Source organism: Sturnus vulgaris, chromosome 1 (genome assembly GCF_052056855.1).
Source record: "Sturnus vulgaris isolate bStuVul1 chromosome 1, bStuVul1.hap1, whole genome shotgun sequence".
In the NCBI taxonomy this organism is placed as follows: Eukaryota; Metazoa; Chordata; class Aves; order Passeriformes; family Sturnidae; genus Sturnus; species Sturnus vulgaris.
The window spans coordinates 25,252,791-25,273,673 of NC_142243.1; the positions used below are offsets into that span (position 1 = coordinate 25,252,791).

The 20,883-nt window shown below is 40.4% G+C and overlaps 1 long non-coding RNA gene across 1 annotated transcript in view; it reads left to right on the top strand.

The window, feature by feature from the left end:
• LOC148225117 (uncharacterized) overlaps positions 1-12,438 on the top strand; it is a 42,590-nt gene extending 30,152 nt beyond the window's left edge. Inside the window, exon 4 of the long non-coding RNA XR_015802604.1 lies at positions 11,214-12,438. This is a non-coding gene — a long non-coding RNA (uncharacterized LOC148225117). The remainder of the gene's footprint in view (positions 1-11,213) is intronic.
• The last annotated feature ends 8,445 nt before the right edge of the window (positions 12,439-20,883 follow it).

The window sequence follows — 20,883 nt, forward strand, 5'->3', positions numbered from 1 at the left end:
TTGGGAAACAACATGTTTGAACAGTGTACAAGAGTCAATCCACTTTGTTTTAAAGACATCTGAAATGATTCATTTTGCTGGGAAGATTTTATTGACATATTACATTGTGACATTTTAGTTCATTGTATGTCTCTTTTTTCAGCTGCCAGTGATTTCAGAACAGCATAGTAAAAACAACACTGAGTAAGACTACATTAAGTCTATTCATTCTAAATCACTATTTTTATTTGTTTTGTAAGTATCCTGAGAGATCAAATAGTGGGATGAAACCTGTCATGTTTCATTGTTTGGTTTTTTTTAAACTATCAGCTAAAAACTTTTCTGCTTTCTGGCATGACTAAATAGGTGGGTTTTTTAAAACCCATTAATTCTGCTGATTTTTTATAACTTACATTGCAAAACCAAACAAACCCCAACAATCTCACAGGATTTAAAGCTGGAATTTGGTTTTTCAGTGCATTGTAAGGAAGATGAAGATATTATGCAAAAACATTTTGTGACTGAGATGTTCCCAGCCCATAGTCCAACAGTCAGCACCAATAAGTAGAGCTGAAATCTCAACAAGGAGCCACACAGCTTTTCTGTGGCAGGGAAGTGAGGCTAGCTGAGGCCCCCCATTTTCATCAAAAATTTTTTAACACTTGACTTTCTCATTCACCTTCTCATCTTCCAGTTCCTTCCTTTTGCCGTCATGTCTAGCTGTATCCAGGTTGACCAAAAGCCTTGCTCATCTCTTTCATCTGCACATTAATTTCAAATTATATTCTACTTATTTCTGAAATTTTCCAAATGCATAAAATCATTTCCACGTGTATGTCTGCCAGGAAGGCATATTTTCTTTGTTTGTTTATAGCCTGCTAAGAGTTATTCCTGGCATGGTCTGCTGCAAAAAGAGAGACACACTGTGATCATCCTTCCACAACACCACAGGAGCCCCTGTCCAAAAGGGCAAACACTACTGTAGCAGATATCAACTTGTATTATCAAGTTGAATCACCTGCCAAAATCCATTGAAATCCCAAGGATGAGATCCAACTTCACCCCAAATAATGAAATGGGAAGTGATGAGAGATGAACTTTCTCTGTAGGACAAGATCTCTGGGGAATTGTGTAAATCACTGTAGGAATTAGCTTAACCTGGGACAGTCCTGGCTGAATGGCATGCAGAATCCACCTTAAAGCCAAACCAGAGCATAAAATAACTAAGGTTTTTTTGAGTTTTCATACATAAAAATTGATTTATTAAACTTGTTAATTTTAGTGGAAATAAGGAGAATTTCTACTTGCATTTTCAAGTTTTCTTCATCCTCTTTGTCCTCTTGCTTTTTTCCCTGAAGCTTAAGCAAGTTTCATTTGTATTCCTGGACAGAAATTTGATATTATGCATCACTCTCCAGTGATCACAAATCAATAGATGTTCACTGGTCCAAGTGCCCACATTTGCATGTCCATATCATTATAACGGTTCAATTTCTGTGCATTTTTTGTGCCAGTTCTTGCTCAAAAACAATTCAAACATCTTCATCTTGGCCAGCCAAATTCTGCACCTGCACATGGGTGCTAGCTAACATCAATATCAATTTCCATCCCTCATTAATGATGCTGAATGACATAGGAATGCTGCAACAGCATCACATTCAATATTTTCCTAAGAGATCCTTTTGTTATAAGAAAGCTATTTCCCTTCCTTTTTGTTTTCAGTAACAGCTGCCAACCATCCATTTACAATGATTGTTTTAAGTGTCTTCTATCCCATCTTACTTGGTAACACAGTCTGTTTCCTGGCTAGGTGATCCCCAAAGCATGATAACACTCCCTGTATATGGGCAATCATGACAAGAGCTTTCACCTGGTATGACAGCTACCTTTCTTTCTGTAAGCCAACTTTTTCCCCACTGGACACATGTATCTGCTGCAAATAATAGAAGCCAATTTTCATAAGTCACTGTGGTGTCTAGCTCCCCCTTCAGAACCTGAGCTTCTTTGCTATATTATTCCAGGAGCTAACCTTACATTTTGCATGCTCACATTTTCAATCCAACGTCAATCCCAATGATTTCAAGAGCAGTGAGTCATATTCCATACCAAATCATATTAAATTATCATATCGTGACTCAGAGATGAAAGGGAGTAATTTGCATTTTAGTGGGGTACTGATTTTTCAGACAGCAATTGAGTTGGAAAAAGTCTGTTACTAACTTTGCTCCAACTTTCTTTGAATGATTAGCATATGTAAAAAATTTAGGGACTAGAATGGATCAGATATTTCCATAGATATTAATATAGGTGTAAACATACTCCCTTGAGGTAGTCCATGTTATCATCCTACAACAATTGTGTTTACAGTGGTTTAGAACAAAAACCTGCCACGCTCTGTGACATTGTTTTACCATGCTGCATTTTGGACATGTTATCTGCAATGACATACAGCATCTGTACTCGTGGGGTGATCAAATATTGCCCCAACAACCACAGCCATTTCAAATCCATCTTTTGTATATTAAATATCATGAATCTCCTGATCAATATATGCTTTTCCTGGATAGAGCAGAGCTTTGGGGAATAAAGAACTTATCAACAGGTTTTACTGCTTATCACCAATAACCTGGCTGATCTGTTTTCAGAGCTTACAAAGATGGCATAGCAAAGACAAAGGTCTGAAAAATTTCATCTAAAGCATCCATTCCTGGCTTTTGTACTTTGTAAGGTGAACCTATTGCCATATTTCAAACCCTGTGTGTACATTTAATCACGAAGCTGACTCAGGGTCCTTTCTGCTTGGGGCAGCAGCCAAGTCTCTTTTTTCAAGAGAAAAAACAACCTGTGAGTTTCAAGACAAAAATGACGCATTAAGGCATCCTAAATGTCATTAATCATTCAGAATGTAGGAAAAGCCAGACATTGAAAATGTGACTGTAGATTTTCTCCTCTCCCTGTGCATGGTCTATGTCATTAACTGTGTGATCACATACTTTTCTTAATACAGCACAGTAATTTAATTGAGCTCCCCAGATTACTGAGTGTGTGTGGATATGGTACCAATTACTATTTACTGCGTGCTCCATCTCTCCTGGAAGTATGTGTATTACTCCGGAAATCTGGTCATTTTCTGCAGACCTTCCTGAGCAGGTCTTGTGTGTGCATTTTGGTTGTGTTTAACAGGAGTCCCTACACTTGAGGAAACCTGACAACAGAAAGAGAAACAGGGGCAAGTGATGGGGAAGAAAAGGAAATAATCTCCATCTTCTTTTGGGCCATATGTTCTGGGGCATGGCTGAAGTGGCCCCTAATGGACACCCTGCATATCTGTGTTGCATCCAGAGCTCTTTGGCCATCCCATAGTGTCACAGGACTTTCACAAGGTCAGGGTGACAGGGAATTCATGGAAGACAAATGTATTGACAGACTCAAAGTATCTGTACTTCATGTCTATCACTACCTGAAAGCAGGCAAGGAAATGTCTTATTTGTACAGCTCACAAATGTCATATCGGGTGACTAGAGAAGAGCCAGTCTGAAAACCTGCACCTGACCTCCGTGTGATCCTGGTTCACAGAGAAAGAGACACAGTTTAGTTTTAAAGCCCCAAACTAGAGAGCATTTTTCAGCCACACTTTGCTGCCAGCACTGTGTAAAACTGCTCTGTGCATCCTGCCTGTACAAAGGTGCCAGGGGTCAGGGTGAGGGATCCATGAGGGAGAACAGGCTGCAAGGGAATTTTGTCATGAATAGGAATTAACTCTTCACTGCTCCGATGGTTGCATTGCTTCTTTGCCAATGTGATTGATTCTATTTGAATGTTGTTTCAAGTAATCAAGACTAAATTGTGGAAAGAATGCTCTTATGATCTCTGAATTGAGAAAAGAACCTGGTCATCTTCTTATCAGCAATGTCTTGGCCTGTTAGTATGTTATTTCCTACCAGAAAATAAGGAGGCAATCTCTAAATCACTCTGTGGAGCAAATACAGGATTTTGAGGCGTAGCTCAGCAGGAGACATAAGAGTCTTATGAAACAACCCCGGGCAAGCAAAGAGAAATCCAACATAATAAACTAAGCCAATTGCTTTCCTATCAGTCCCTGCAGGTCTGGCCATGGTTTCACACAGGCTTCATCTCAAATTCCTCTCCTGCCATATTCTTTCCCATCTCCATTGTTTCTTCCTGAGCTCAGAACAGATCCTCACTGTGCAAACTCTCTTGAGCTTGCTCCCTTACCTCTTTCTGGTTTAGACAGGCTTCCCATGCTGTGGGGCCTTGAATTCTCTTCAGCATCAATAACTAATGAAAACATTATTTCTACTCTAGATTCTTACTGTGTCACTACTGTGTTCAAATGGGAATTATGAAAGATCTGGAATAGATGTTGATTTGTTAGCAATGATGAAAACTGTGGATACATTAGAAGTGATGGAGAAAGCAGCATAATTATATTAAATTATATACACATTAACCTTTTGGGTTTTTTCATAATAATGGTTAAGAGTTAATGGCATATCAACACTTTCAATAGTAATTGCATCTTTATAATTGTAAGCAACTACCAGAATCTTCCGTGATGGAAACAGCAGGGGAAAAAAACTGATAACTTTTTTTTTTAAAGGATTTCTGTTCTAAGGAGTGCTGTGTTGAGTATACTGTGCTCAATACAAATAGTGTTGACCGTGAAAACAGCAGTAAAGCCACAGTATATGTAATTGCTAATAGATGGTTGTAATTCTATTGTGTTGGCTATTCTCACTCGTATTCAGAAACTTCTACCGCTTTGTCCTGCTCTCCTGAGTGTCCCTCTTAGCAGGATTAGGAGGTAAAATGACTATATTACTACTTACTTTGTTACCCGTTTTCAAAACACTGTAGTTACATTGTTATTCATAAATGTTTTATTATAAACACTGCGCTCTACCTGTTAGTCTGACCCTCTTGAGCAGGTTTCTTGCGCCTTCTCTTTGGCAGCCTTTGATTGCATGCTTTGAAAAGCATAGTTGTGCTTTTTTGAAAGCAATCAGCTAAATAGAGAAATTTTCCATAAGACTCAGAAAACTAGATAGCCACATCACTATTGCAGAATATATGTCTCTACTTCAGCAGACAGGATTCAGAAGGCAAAAAATCAGAGCAGCCCATGCTTGATTTGATTGAAACCTCTCTTACTCCTCCACCTGACATCTACTACATAGCAAAAGTGGCTAATTTCAAACAGTTCTCCTTTCTGGTTTATACTTACTGGTATACTGTCTCTGTGAATCTTCCTTCAAAGAAATTCTGGCATAATTTTCCTAGGAATAATTTCCTTTCTTCTTTATATAAAGTTCTTTTGCTGTGCTCATCCATGCAACATTTTTGGGTACTTTCAAGGAACCTTGATAACTTCTGTAATGTCCTTGCTTTCACCTCCCCTCCTCAGGGAGAGAAGTGTGCACATTAGAGCCCTGTGTCTAGAATGCTTCTGAGATGGAACGTCACAAACATGAACATGAATGTTTGTGTCTATAAATTTCTTTTAAACTCCCAGGTCAAAAAATGCACGTGGCACAAAAGAAGCGGGAGGTTGTGAGGATTAAGGGAAGGTGAGATTGGGAACGGATGATTCCAAGGAAGAGTATCAAATTTTAGCTCAAATGTTAAAAGAAGTTTCGAATGTTCAAACACCTAAATTATATGCGTGTTCTCAAGACACATTCTCTGGCATTAACAATACTTTCAGTAATGAATTACTTTCAGAAATTTCTAGTCATTGACCATGAAGGTTTGCAGCTGATAGTGAGATAATAAAATATACAATGTATATTTTAAATGTTCATCTATTCACAAAATTAACTTGTGGCTTAGAGAGCTAAGAATCTACATAAGATACACTTTATTGAAATTGCCTAAATAAATAATGAAATGTCAGAAACATGATTTATGTTTTGTGTGGGACATTACTCCGGGAGGGTAGGAAACACTAATATTTAGAAATGCGTAGATGTTGGATTTGTTGAAAGAATGACATCCTCTCGACAGACCATCAGTAGTGATGCAGCTGCCTGATGAGTTAGGGACAGAGGAAGCACAGGAACTGTTGCCTTTTAATTCTCTTGGTTGCAATCTTATTCTCACTTCTGACTTTGAGGCCATGTTTTCTTGAATCACAGCCTGACGTGGAGTGGTTTGGCAGTTTTTCTAATGAGAAATTCTGTCGTACAGGTCAATCAGGAAAAGGAGTACTCAGGCTTTACATTGCTTTTCTTTTCTGCTATTAATCAGGAGCAAAGTGTCAGACTCTCCTCTCCGAGGGGCAATCAGAGGGACACAGAGAGCAAGGCTTCATGGGGTGACAGGAACAGCCCTGGCCCTGCTGCCCAGCTTCCAGCTACGAGAGCTGCTTCCCCAGATGACACTCTCCCTGAAGTGGGAAAAGTAGGGGAGCTCTGGAGAGCCACAAAATCAGAAACAGTATAGCACTAGGACATCAATCAGCAAAGTTATTTATCCATCTCACAGCACTTTTTATTCTTCAAGTAGCCCAGCTCAGATCAAAAAGTTTTTAGCAATGATTTGGAGAGGCCTGAGGATTAAGAGGATCTTAATTATGTATGCTACTTTCTACATTTCTCCAATTGTAATTATTGGGATTCTTTTCGTATTGTGAGTTGTAGAAAAGGAAAAAATACTACTAGAGACCATTGACTGCACAGGTCCTTCTTGCTGATGGGAACTGGGTCTACCAAGGAAGCCTGGCATGCAATTCTTCCCACAAGCCAATTAAATTCATTCTTTTCATTCACTATTAATTATCACTCTTCCTAAGATCAACCACTCTGTTGAATAGAATCTGCTGCTAATTTCCAGACTAATTTTATCAATTACCATTATATTATTATTATTATTTAGAAAAAGTTTTGTAAATTAAATAAAGGAATTCTTCATGCATTAAGATATTTTAGCTTCAAAGTCAAACATCTCTGCATCTGGATTAAAAGTCTCAAATTTTTAAGGCTGTTTTGTCACCTTGAGAACAGGAGACAGAGACTTCCTGGGATTTTCAAAAAGAACTGAGTAACTGAACTCCTTTGCAAATCTCTGGTTTTCTGCTACCTTTCCTTCCTTTCCTGCTGTTTCTGAAACCTAAGTGGAATTTCAAATTTGACTGTAACTCTATGTACCACTCTGGCAAACAGAACAACTTCTTAGCTGGTGGGCACGAAGTTTCATCTTCATCTCACAGTGGCATGAGGTGTTGACGCATTTTAAACCTGTCTAATGTGGAAGTGAATGTATTTTTGACCCTGCAAAAGCAAGTTTAGAAGCTCTAACACTGACAGAGATGTAAGTCAATCAAGTATGCAAAGCAAAAGCTTTAACAAAACTACACAGAGTACAAAAGTTTATTATTGACTGAGATGCTTCTCAGTCATTATACATCTCCTGAAGAGCTGTGTATTCATTGAACCCTTGCCTAATATCTGAAGGGGTTAACATTTTTTTAACACTTAAATGCTGATCCAATAAAATAGTGACATTAATGTGTACTTTTGGATGACATTGTTTGCTATTGCAAGTCGTGAAAAATGTCAAAATGGGATGTAGTTAGTTCTTACAAAACCAAATTATACTAAGAGTGAAAAAGAAGCTAAATGGCCTCAGATCATTGTCTCATTTTTCATCAGATGTCAGTACAGAAAAAAGCAGTTGATCCCTTACCTTAAGTTTAATGAGCACCAGGAGTATGTCATTCTTCAGTGACCTGCTGTGTTGTACTAAGATTACTGGCTTTTCTTTCTAAGCAGACACACTTTAGATGCCTGCAATTTAAATACATTTGTGCATGACCTGGGTGGGGATGTGCAGGCAGTGCCCATTTTTGAGCATGGAGCAATTTCCTGAGGTTGATTCCTCTGTGAGTGCCAGTAAGACCTTGCTTCCTGATGTTTAATGGGCAGTAAACACATGGGTAAATTCTTGCATGGTTCACATGCAGGTAATGTAGCCTGAAAGCATCAGATGGGAATTTGGTTCCTGCTGCACCTTAAGTGAGATGGGAGGAAAAAATAGGAACCCTGACTGTTTGGATAAGCACCAACAGGTTCATCTTCCCTAACAGCACTTGGCCAAAGGGTAGGAATTCAGTCTGAGCCAGGAGCCTGGGTACTGCTGTCATCAACAGAGGAAAACAGGTGCCAGTTCTATAGTGAGAGCAGCAGAACTGAACTGATCTCCCTATGGAGGTATTGCTCTTTCTTCACATGCTAGGTGGCTCTATCAGAGTACACAATTCAGTTTCAGAAAAATGCAGTTGTATGGGATGGATCCCATCTTTATTGGTAGCTGCTGGGAAGGCAATGGTCTTCGTTTGTCTGTATGGATCCAGTAGGATAACGCGGCTCTGGGATCCGTGTGGCAGAGGAGGATGGTGCTCTGCAGCAGCATCACTACCCCTACCGAGATCAACAGAGTTGGTTTCTCTCTTTAAAATTAAAACCAGAATCCAATTCTAGCCACAAACTCTATAATAGGTTTTCATCAAGAGCTAAGACTGAAAATTACTAAAAATATATGTGCATGTGTGACCTGTGCTCAGGAGGCAGAGCACTGTTACTGGTAGACAATCTTTAATTACAGTCCTTATTCCCTGCTAACTACAAACAGAAACTACTGGGAGTCTTGCAAGGAATTGCAAAATTTCCAAATTAGTCTTTCAGACTTGTGAAACTTGACCTTTAAAATGAGATTTGAATAAGCACCTGGACAACTTTATGGGCCTATAGACTTACAAAATTCAGTGTGTCACTAGGACATGACACCAAGATTATTGATCTCTTCTCACTTTCATTTTCTAAGGTGCAAACACAACAATTTAATCAATGGAATTTTTTAAGTTCATTGGTTTAGAGGACAGTAAATCTTTTCTCTCCCTCCCAACTACATTCTACCCTACATTTGTCTTTGTTCACATTCAGCCTACCATAAACCACATTTGAAATAAATTACTACATGGCAGATTTATTAGTTTTATTTGACTTATGTTACCAGAGTGGGAAGTCATTGATATTTCATCATTTGTGACCTGGATTTCTTATTTTATTTTGAACTGTGAATTATTGTCTTTAAAAATTTTTTCCAAAGTAATTTTAGAGCATGTGAAGACTACTTAAAAAGTTTTATTCCTTATATTTGCCTTCCTTCTGCCTTCTCACTTCATAAAGTAGTTTCAATAATGCTGGCTGCATTTGTACATTTCTATAAAATAAATTTGTATTTATTCATTGGTACCACAGATACCAGAAGACCTATGAGTGGTGTCAATTTGTATTGTATCAAACACATCTCATTGAGATGCTTTAAAATTAAAGGGTAAAATACGGGCTGCTATTTTTACCTATAGGTTCAATGAAGATTAATAAATTTTCAATGTAAGTGCCATGTATTTAAATACATAATTCATGTGCATTAATACATAAACGTCTGCCAAGTCCTTCTAATTGATTTTTATTATTTCTTAAGAAGAATTTTAAAATTTTTGTTCTGGCAGGAATTTGTCAATTTCTCATTCAGAGGTCTCATCACTTCAGGTTACGTCCAAATTAAATGGGCTGAAATTGAAGAAATTAAAATTTGGTGATGACTGAGTATCAAGGTAGCAGAAAGACCTTATAGCAAGATTGCTTTGAGCACTCTGGTCTATGGAAGGTGTCCCTGCACATGGAAGGTGGGTGGGAACTAGATGATCCTTAAGGTCCTTTCCAAATCCAAACCATTCTAGGAATCTATTACTTTCTCTGTCCAATGAACAGTGTAAGACTTGAGAGAATATTTTAGAAGGCTTGGCTGATTTGTGGGTAACACCATTTCCAGGTCTTGATTGCACCACTCAGCTGGGTTCTGAGGCCTCACTATGCTCACATAAAGCGAGGAAGTCTGGACAATATTTAGTTACTGAAAGTAGAGGCCATTCTGAAAAGTGCTTCAGCTTGAATTCTCCAAATCACTGTGCAGCCCTTCCAGAATAAACAGCAGAATCTGCATCACACCAGAGACTTGTAGCTGGTGGAATGAAGATGTCTGTGTTCCCCTGGGAAGGGTCCCAGTCTGGTGATCATGACATCACTGGATTCCAAGGCTGTTTTTCCCAGAGTGAATGTCTGCTTCTGAAAAATGTCCTGTGGTGACAACAGCAACAGCATGACTTACTACTCCTCCTGCCACACACCCTTTCTTTCATCAGAGGGAGAAGAAAACCACTTCATTCAGCTTTTCATCTATTATTTTCCCAGAATAATGCCTGAAGCCAGCTGCACTCTTGGTCTGTGTTTATCCAGGACAATATTTACTGCTGTCCCTATTCTTGCTTGAGGACCAAGCAGGGACTTCATCTCGTGATGGGCACTTTATAGCCACTACTGCTTACTCTGTAGTTCTTCATTTAAATGGCTTCAGGAAAAGTGGATGCCTTCTTGTTTGAGCTTCTCTCATTAAAAAACCCATAAGAAACAGTGGGAGCAAATCCCACATTCCAACTGGAAAACTGTGGAGACCAACTTGAGAAAGATAATGAGGACCTCAAAATGTTCAGCTGCAGTTTTTTTTATATTAAAGCTGTAGCTGCCTGGCTGACAGAGAACAGAAGCAATAAGGCAGATGCTGCCCTGCCTCCCATATGTCCACTGTACAAAATTAAATCCCAGCTCCAGTCAGTTAGCACTGAATGGTGAGAAATCTTGTCCACTGGAGTCCCAGCAGACCAACTTGTTTGCCCAGCAGCTCTCTCCTGGGTGTGCTGCACCTCCTGGCAGGCAGCCTGCTGCAGCAACCACACAATGGCACCGTTTATACCCAAAAACGAGGTGTGAGAAACAGCCCTGGGGGAGCAGGGAAGGAGCAAAGCATCTCTCCTTAAATCCTGTGAAATAGTTGGGCTTATGTGCTCTGGCTTGGTTCAGGAAGCACAATTTCTCTTTTTCTGTTTGAACAAAAATCATTGAACAGAGCATGAAAAGAGAAGTTTGGCAGCCTTAGGACATGTTTGATGGTTGTACACATTCTTCATAGAGCAACAGAGTAGTTGCTTAAGGGAGTGATTTATACCCACCCCTGACATGCTGCAAAACATGGCACAAAAGCCTCCAAAGAAACATCAGCTAATAATAAAATTACTAACTATAATCACACAGCAAGAGGAATGGAATTATTTTATTCCACAATATTAAATATATCTTTTTTTTTTTTTTTCAAAGGCTTCCTCCTGCAGGGAGTAGCATTTGCACAGGCATTTGGAAGAAAGTGCCTGTACTCGCTGCTGAAGTTGGCAAGGACAATGCTGTCTGCGAACACCAGGATCTTCAGAAAAGCATGAAAATAGAAGCTGAGAAGGTTCAAAGAGGTTAAAGTCAAGTCCCTCTGATGGCATTTTTGCAAGACGACTTCCCAGAGTGACTTGAACTTCTGCTACTATTATTAAAATGTGGGAATATTTTTTCTCTTTCACTTCAAGTACCCATCACTGGATGTATAAATGCTATAAATATTGTGTCTATGAAACACTTCTTGACAGCCTTTTAATTATAATAATTAAAATCTGTTTACAAAGTCAGACGAAAAGAAGGCTGACTTAGTCTGGCCTGTGACTTTGCTGGTCTGGAGGTTCCTGGTGACAGAGATAGTAATAGTTTTTAAATGTGAAAAAGTCTTAGCTCTCCAGCAGCCCCAACCACAGCCTGATGGAGGGTTTTGTGCCAGCAGAAAATTCCGACGTATTATGTTTTCATACCCATGATAGTATAAATAACCTCAAGCTTTGAATAAAATACAGTAGCTGGTTTATCTGTTTAAATGATTAAGTAAGGAGCCAGGGAAAAACCTCTCCTGTCTTTTCTGTGTCTGCTTGCTGTGCCAAGTACACGAAGAAAGCATGAAGACATCAGTATGAGATGCATTTTCAGTCAGAGAGCTTTTAGGGAAATTACAGGGTTCTGCAGAATTTCATTCCCCATTAGGACTGACTAGTGTTAAAGTGGAAGAGGAAAGATCTCTTATACATTTTCCCCTTTGAGAATATGTTTAGGCAGAATGTTATATCTAATTGAGAATAATTATTCTATGGAACCAAGGCTGCTGTTTCTTACTTTTTTTTTTTTGGTGGCAATTCAGTCTAATCTATTAATGTGTACAAAGTAGAGCATTGCTATGACATTCTGTGGATAGTTTAAAACACTGAGAGTATGTCCCTTTTTATGACCCACAGAACAGTAATAAACAAAGGAAGAGATTTTGCTTGACTAAACCTTCATCTCTAAGCCCAAAGTAAGAAGATTTTCTTTGCCAAGATACAGCACTGCAGGGATTATACTCTGCTTTGGTTGAGTCCACTTCCTTTGCCAGATAACATTGCACTGAATAGATACTCTGTGGGTGCATTTCAGATACCTGGTCATAAGCACTGCAAAATATCTGTGAATTAAAAGAAAAAGAGTGTTTTAACATTTTGTATTTTCTCATCTCTCCACTTCAAGCAGGTCGGTGTACATTGCCCTTTATAAGCCAGAGCAGACAAAAGGCTTACAGGATTTCCCCTCATGCTTGGAGAGGCTCACCAGACATTGTAAGGTACCTCAGCAAAAACTGCACTACTTAGACAGGGAAAATCTGCATGGCTGGCCCCTAAAAAAGAGCTTATAAAGCTAAACTGCCATGTCTACCCTGGTCAACATCCACTGTCTGATGCATTACGATTTTAATAAGTTCTCATTTGAGAATAATTTGTAATTAAAATAAATATAACCAAAGAAAACATGGAGGGAGGGAAAGAATGATCTTGTCTCTATTATTTGCAAGTCATGTGCATTGATCTTACTCATATGATCACAGAAAACATTTTAGCAATAGTGCCCTGTTCTTTTTTTTTAGTCTGTGTCCTCATAGATATTCTATGAGGATATTCTTCCCCTTTCTGGTTCTTCCCCAAACACAACACAGCTGTAAAAAACTCTCCTCAAAGTACTCTGTAATTTACTGCTTCTAAACTCTTTATTACCTTCTAAACTCTTACTGCCAGTTGTAGTGAGATGTTCCTTTACCAGGAGCTCACAGCCTAACTCCCTTCTAAGGCTTTCACTCAGCTAGTCCTGTGCTGAGGATTTATAGATTTGCTTCTTCAATGTAACTTCCAAAGCTGAATTAGGAACAGCACTCTGATATGGCCAAAGGATGCTTTGCTCCCCCCTGCCACAACCTACCTAACACAGGGAGAAAAAAATGCAGATGAGAGACATCACAGCTGAAAGCTCTCTCCCCCTGACTGTTAGCATAGGGTTTGCATGCACAATTGATGTACTGGGAAAATTAGTGAAGGTCACAAACATGATATTACCTTGTGCCTCTTACAGTGGGCCAGTGTCATCTATTAATACTTCTCATCAGCCAAAAGATTCCCTTACTTTCAAGTCTGTCCCTGAAAGCAGGATGGAGATGAGGTGGATGCCATCTAACTTACTGTGTTAGTAAGTGCCAGCTGACCTATGGCCCACAGTTTAGGAATGGTTTAACTATGCCATAACATTAAAAATGTGACGTGATGCTGTTACTCAGGCTGAGTGTTAGCATCCTGCTCTCAGCAGGGCAGCTCAGAAATGCACTCTGAACATCAATGTGCCATGTGAATTAAGCATATGGAGGCTGCTCCGAGTGCAACTCTCACATCTACTGAGAAAAATCAGAGCTGTTGAAGATGAAAAGCTTCAGCTTAAAGCAGGATGTTGTTGTGTTCTACGTACAGACATCACTGGTATTCCTGTACTATCAGTTTCCTCCGATTTCAATTAAAAACAAAGTCTTTTCAGGGCCTATTTTTCTTCTCACACACCAGTCCTGAGCTTCAACACTTGCTGAAAGGCTGTACTTTGGCCCCTCACCCTGGTAAGCCCCTTCCAAGGCAGGAGGGCACAGCTGGTGAGAGCTCACAGGCGTCAGCACATCCGCGCTCAGCAGCTGCCAGGGCGAGGTCAGGCATCTGCTGTGTGCAGAAACTCTGTGTACACAAACACAGAGCACAGCATCAGCCTCCTGCAAATACACCTCCTCTCGCTCCCCAGCCATGGCAAAGGATTTAGCTCTCAAATGAGAAGCCTTCTGAGGCAGAAGAGGCCTGCAGGAAATATTTTTCAAGGATCAGGGAACATTTGCTCGGCTCCTAAACCCCAGAGAACCTACCTTCAAATCTTCAGTGAAATTCTCTTTCAAAAAATAAGACCCAAGCCTGGACTGTTTCCCAAAGGCAAAATGGGCTAAAAAAGGCTTTTGCAACAGGAAGAATTTTCACTCTGCATGACAGCTTTACTAATCTTGGCTGGTGCATCCATCAGCTTTTAGCTGCAAACCTAATGGCCATACAGACAGGTAAGAAAAGGGCTTTTATCAATGCCTGTGGCTTTGAAGTCAGGTTTCAGACCAGCAGTTGCTGACAAACATATTGCTTGATAGAGAAAGGTATTATTTTTGCATTCTTGACCAGAAAAAAAAATCTTGGGAGTTTCTTTCCTTTGTAAATTCCCCATGAAGCACTGGGATGTCCCCTAGCTCCAGCAGGCTGTGTCTCCTGCATGCTAAAAACCTTTTGCAAGCAAAACACCCCAGTAAAATCAATGAAAGTGTTGCCTGGATGAGGATCTGGCCTTGTCGGTGTTAAGCTGAGTGGAAAGATCTTTGGGTGATTGATTTCCCAAACCTCTCAGCATTGGAGTATCCTGTTCCTGAATCCTCTGCTCAGCCAGAAGGCAATTATGTGCAATCTCATCAGTGGTGAATGGGAGGAAATATCTCCCTCATGGTGCAACATGTGATAATGATGCTCACTCAGAGTGTGTGCCTTTTCCACTGCTGTTGCTCCAGATGCAGATTTATAATTTTGTGAGGTGTTCCTCAGCAGTGCCATTGTCTGGGAAACACCTTCCCACCATACATGAGGTCTCTTCGTGTCATCCTTCAAACTGGTTCATCCTGAATTTCATTTTATTCGCTCCAGGATCACTCGATATTTAACATTTTGCTTTGATTGTTGACAGTCACCTTACCCTGCCGAGCTGGAGGACAGCTTGCAGACATTCCCTGGCAATCAGAAGTGCCAGGGAAATGTCAGTTTCCTTCCTCTGCAAAAATTGCCTTGGAAAGATGGTGGAGAATGAACTGGGCAGGTACAAGGAATCAGCAACTAGGAACTGTAGTGCTGCAGCAAATGCAGTTCTTTGTTTCTGTCCATGCATCAAAGGCCGCCTCAAAAAAATCTTCGTAGTGCTGGCCACTTGCTGGTTTTTTGTGTGAGAAAACAGGTACAGACAAAGGTGTCAGAGGGGCAGAGGATCACACAGAGTCTGTTTCACAGCTGGCCCAGGCCACTGTGGTTGATGCTGGTTTGATACAGGTTTCCAGCTCTCCCCATAGGGGCTCTTACTGCCAGGACTGCAGATGACACTTCTACTTCCCATCAGTGTTCTAGAGGTCTCTGTCAGGGATACTTTCTGCTCCTGCTTGCCTCTCCACTGCATGAAATATGTCAGAAATGCTCTGGAGCTGTCTGTCCAGATCAGCCTAAGCACTGTAGAGCTGCTGAGAGACTCTGAGCTCCTCCTGACCCTTCCCAAGACAATGGATTTTCCCACTCTTACTGGTACATTATTTCCCACTGCCAGGAGGAACCTAACTACTCTCCAAAAATATGAGAGAGGTTTTTTTTAATCCAACTGGCTGCTAGAGAATATCCATTTCCCAGGAGATTATTCTTCTGCAAGCAAGGATCAAAGGTACTTGTCCATCACTGGGGCAGCAGGAGCCATCTCAAGGTCTGATGGTGAACACAGCAGATGGTCCAAGGGGTATGGCAGCAGCAAGTGGTGGCTGAAAGACCAGGAGGGGTAAGAGGAGAGGACAGGCAAAGTGTGGCTTGAAGAGGGTATTTTCTGGAACATGAGACTTTTCAGGAAAACTTTTCCAGCACCATTGGTTTATTTCTGACGAAGCCCACACTGCCTGACCTCTGGCTTGGTAAAACTCACTGGATCTTTTTCCTCCTCCTGCAAGGTCTTCCTTGCTGTAACTGGGGTGGCAAAGCTGAGTGCTCATCAGCACATAGGACTGGCACATCAGAATGATTTCTGTCTCCACAGAGTCAAATATATACTGCTGTCAATAATGAGCTTCCTTCAAAAATTGAAATTGTTTTGAAAGTAGTGATAGTGAAGAAATTCCTTGTTTTGTAAATCCTCTCTACCTTCCCTGTGAAAGATCACTTGAGGCTGATTTTATTAGGATTAGAGGAAGACTGCCATTGCTTTCACTTTTTCCTTCAGCATGGTATTCTAGCTTCAAACAAGTGCAAACAAGAGTAAGAGCAGAAACACCAGCTGCCTCTACCTGCTTCGTGTAACTGACCAAACTCAGAAATGTCCTCCTTACCGAGTCCTTGTTTTTTGGAAGTTATACACCATTATTCCAAGGCAACAACTTCTCTCTCATGACATAAACAAAGTCTGTATTAATTATTCAGTGTGGCTCAAGGCATTTTAATAATTAAGCGTGAAAGGCTAGAAAAAAGGCTAATGCTATTGGTACCTTTCCCAAAAAACAGGACTGCCAAATGGAAGAGTTCTGTGGAGGGAAGATGACTCCTCTTCTCCTTGGTCAGCAGAAGTTGTCAGAGAAGCTGTACATGGGGCTGGTAACCAGCCCACTTCTGCCAAGTGTTCCATGCTGCTTCACCCTGCACAGCATGCAGAGAAAGAAATCAAAGTCTCTTTGTTTCCAGCTGTGTCACAAGGGCAGGTTTACCACTCCCTCGAGATGGGAGGAAGCTCAGCACACTCAGATGAGTGTAGATCAGCATCTCTCTACCAGACATGCAATCTGAACCAGGCTTATATGCTTGCAGTCATGACTTACTAGGCTGAAGGTAGAGCTGCAGCATGGGTTTTATATGAAGACCCATTCCCCAACAGCCTTCTGCAGTCTTGGTGGTGTTGATAGATTCCTGGTGTCCTCCCATAGTTTCTTAGGCCTTCACTTCTCACCCTGTATCTCCTCTGCTCCTGTGTGTTGCTCTGGAAGTAAAGGAGAGGCACCCCAGCTCAGACCCATGTTTCCATAGGCAGAGAGGATATCTTGCTTGACATGTGGGTTCCCATTGTCCAGAGTGTATTTTACTTTATCAACAAGCTATACATTTGGCAGACACACTACAGCTGGGATGCCTGTGAGTAGCTTTCAATAAAACCCCCTTTTGCAATATTAACACTATTTCAATTGCTAATATATTGGCACGGTTTCCAAAGCATTGTCATGAGAGGAAGAAAAGCCAAGAGCTGGGCACTATATGCCATATTCTCATCATTGTGGTCCATTTTCCACACAGGACATTAAATGGAGTATGTGCTCATTCCTTATTTCCTTTTTATACCTAGAATTGAGCCCCATGGTTAGAGGTGTCTGCTGCTACTTTACGGATTTCACACATCATAGCTTGTTCTGTCATGTGCATCTCTGGGAAGAGTCTCTGCCTCTGTGTCTCTTCCAAGTGGGCAGCTGAAGCTGAGAGAAGAGAGAGCTCCCATCATTAATAGTTCCTTTAATGTCTGGGAGCTTGTGAGGATTGATAGACACGGATTCTGCTTATTCTAGCAAAGCAAAGCCAGTTTATTACACAGTTTACCCACATTTATAGGTTACAATGTTCGTATAACATTTTCCATTCAGACCCCTTTGTCCTGGTCATCTTTAGAAACACAATCTTCTGATTATTCTTCTTATGCTAGTATCTCTTTCACCAGAAAACTCCTTGTTGCATTTTCCCTTGTCAAAGCAGTCACTGTCAGAGGATCAGAGCGACCAGATATAATATCTTCATTTCTGCTCTTGTCTTGAGTTTATCTCTCCCTCAGCTTTCACTGTACCAGGGCCAAAAGGTCTGTGGTACTACCCAGTTCAGCTTCTGTAGCTGTCTAATCTCCAACAGGAGCTTCCCCACCTCTCCTTACCCTTTATGTGACATAGTCCCCACCAGTCCTGGTGCCCTCCACTGTACTTGCTCCAGTGTGGCAATGTCTTTCTGATCCTGGGGAGCCCTGAACTGGACCCAGTGCTCCAAGTGTAGTCTCACTGGGAAGGAATAGAGATGAAGGATCACTCTCCTGGATGTTGAGGGGCTTACTTTAGTAAAATGAATAATCCTCTCACCAAATCCAGTCACAATGTCACTACTGACTCTGCACTGCAAACTGTATTAGTTTTAGACTTGCTGCCCTCAGTGCATTCCTGTTTTAGCACACCCTAAACTTAGAAAAGAAATTAAAGAGAAGAAAGACTATTCACCATTGAAACTGTTCACACTGCTATGAAGTGCCAGCTTAATCCAGCAACGGGCTTGATAGGCACCCAGATCCAGCAGGGTCCCAGAGGCAAAAGTCCCTGGAAACACACAGACACCCCATGATCCCAGTGGGAAAGCTTTGGAGCACAGGGTCTCAGAGCCTCTCTGGACCTACAGCAACCCCTAAAATCACGAGCCAATATCTCAGCCCTGCTCTAGCCTAAGGGCTACGTGACTACACAGATTTCAGCTGTCCCTGGTGCAAAACGTATCACTCTTACTTATGTGCATATATTAAATGAACTGAGATTATTCCATATTTCCTCTAAACTGCCACTTTGCAAACTATGACCAATCTGACTGCCCAACATAATAAATGACAATTTAACTCTATTCATTACAGGCACTATCACAGCTACTTCAGTGCAAAGTTGTGATTGTGTTGTGGTGTAATGAAGCATGTTCCAGCTTGCTGACAGCATTATGGTCTCTGGTAATTATCCTATTTATCTTATCTCTGTGAGTCATAGAATAAACAGAACAAGTGGTAAGTGAAGATTTGTGGTTAAGACAGTGTTAGGTTGCCTTTTTTCAGATCAACCCTGTTGAGCTATGAAGGATATACAAATCCTTGGCAGAAATAACTCTAAATCAATTCTATGAGGAGTTGCTTGGTCGCTTTTATGTGCTTGTTTTATCCTTTGGTAATCGATGACCCATTTTAGCTTTGATCTGACAGTAAGATTCAGAAATCACTTTCCCCCACATAAAACTACTACTTCAAATTGCAGACGATTTAAAAATGGGAAAGGATATAAGGTAAACCAAGCCCATCAATACTGAATAATCCTCTTTCACCCAGCTCATGCCTTTAACCTGAAGTATGTAATTTAAACAAATTCTGATCATGATACAAAGCAATGTACGAATTAAGTGAATTCTATTCTGTGATTTGAAGTTGTCTTAACCAATCATGATGAAGCCACAGAAAAGTTGATGTACCTGAAATTCAGTGACAAGTTTCTATGTCTGCAGTACATTTGTGTTTACCAGCTTTGGCTTTGTTGAGGTCAGTTTTGCTTCACCAAGGGTCAGTTGCTGCAGCAAGCCTGGAAAATCAAAAAGTGCCATTAAAGGTATATAGCCATTTGTATAAGAGTTTGTTTGACTGGAAATGAGCATTTAAAGTACATTCTCTTATTATCTGTGTTACAAAAATTGCTAAAAGGCCTTCAAATAGTGGTATTTCTGCTGATGGTTCCATCAGTGGCTAATGCCTATGTTTAGATCCTGTTACAAACAGCTCATAATTCCAACAAGAAAACCCAGCTTAATGACACTGTGCCCTTCATTTATTGCTTTTCTGATATATGTGCTCTTTGTATGAACAAACTTCTTTCACCAAAATTACCCGGGGGGACATTTCATAACATTTATAGTTTCTGTCATCAGAGGAAAAGATATATAGTAGAAACATCAGTTCTGTCTAGCACATATTGCCTCTGAAATGATCCTTGTCTTTGCCAGCACTACACAAATCTTCATGGAGAGGGATGCAATATTCCTTCATCAATTAAGTGCCAATAACACTACAAGATGCTGTTTGCTTGCTTTTCTCTTATTTGGAAAGTTGGATTAACTATGCAAGAGAATTAGTAAGGGAGAAGAGCCTGCTTTAACCACAACTGTTTGTTTCACTTTAGTGTCCCTGGGAAGGCTTCAAAGGCTTTATTTAGCACTTTGACATAGGGAAATAGTAAAGCAAGGTGGCAACCAGAATTTTAGTTTTATAGGAAATTTCACTAGTTTGAAGCTTGTTTTCACTCTAAAGCAGAACAAAATGGCACATGAAAATATTTGAGGAGAAGGCTGGATAGGAGGTAAGTAAGGTTATATATTTTCCTTCAGTTCGTCTTCTTTTTCCATTCTTTCCAATATAAGATTCAACGTGTTTAGAAATGCCATTCGTTTTAAAATGCTAAACATTCCCAAGCAAAAATAAATTGAGTTAAACCATCTCATTAATAGAATTAAATTCTTCATTATATGAATATTCAGCCTTGCCTTAAGCATATTTTTAAATGAGAGAATATTACACCAGGGAAAATGATCCACTTTTGCTTTATGAAGCAGAATAATAGGATGTTCTGCTGCAGGGAAGCTATGTGCTAAAGGGCAGTGGAAGAGGCTAGGAATCTTCTCATTTTTTTTGTCTTTGGCTGCTCACTCCTTTTTCCCTCAGATCTTGTGTACCTGACTGAAAAACAGCCAGGTACTGTGTCTGCTAACCTGGTAGAGCATGGCCAATGGGGAGAAATTATGGACTGTGGCCAGGCAGAAAGGATAAATAATGAAAATATTTAAGAATTTCATAGAATCATGAAGTACCAGGTTGGAAGGGAACCTCAAGAATCATCTTGCTCAACCTTTCTTGGCAAAAGCAGAGTCTAGACAAGATGGCCCAACACCCTGTCCAACTGGATCTTACAACTGGCTGATGTTGGGGAATCCACCACTTCTCTGGGGAGATTGTTCCAGTGTCTGGTAGTTCTCAT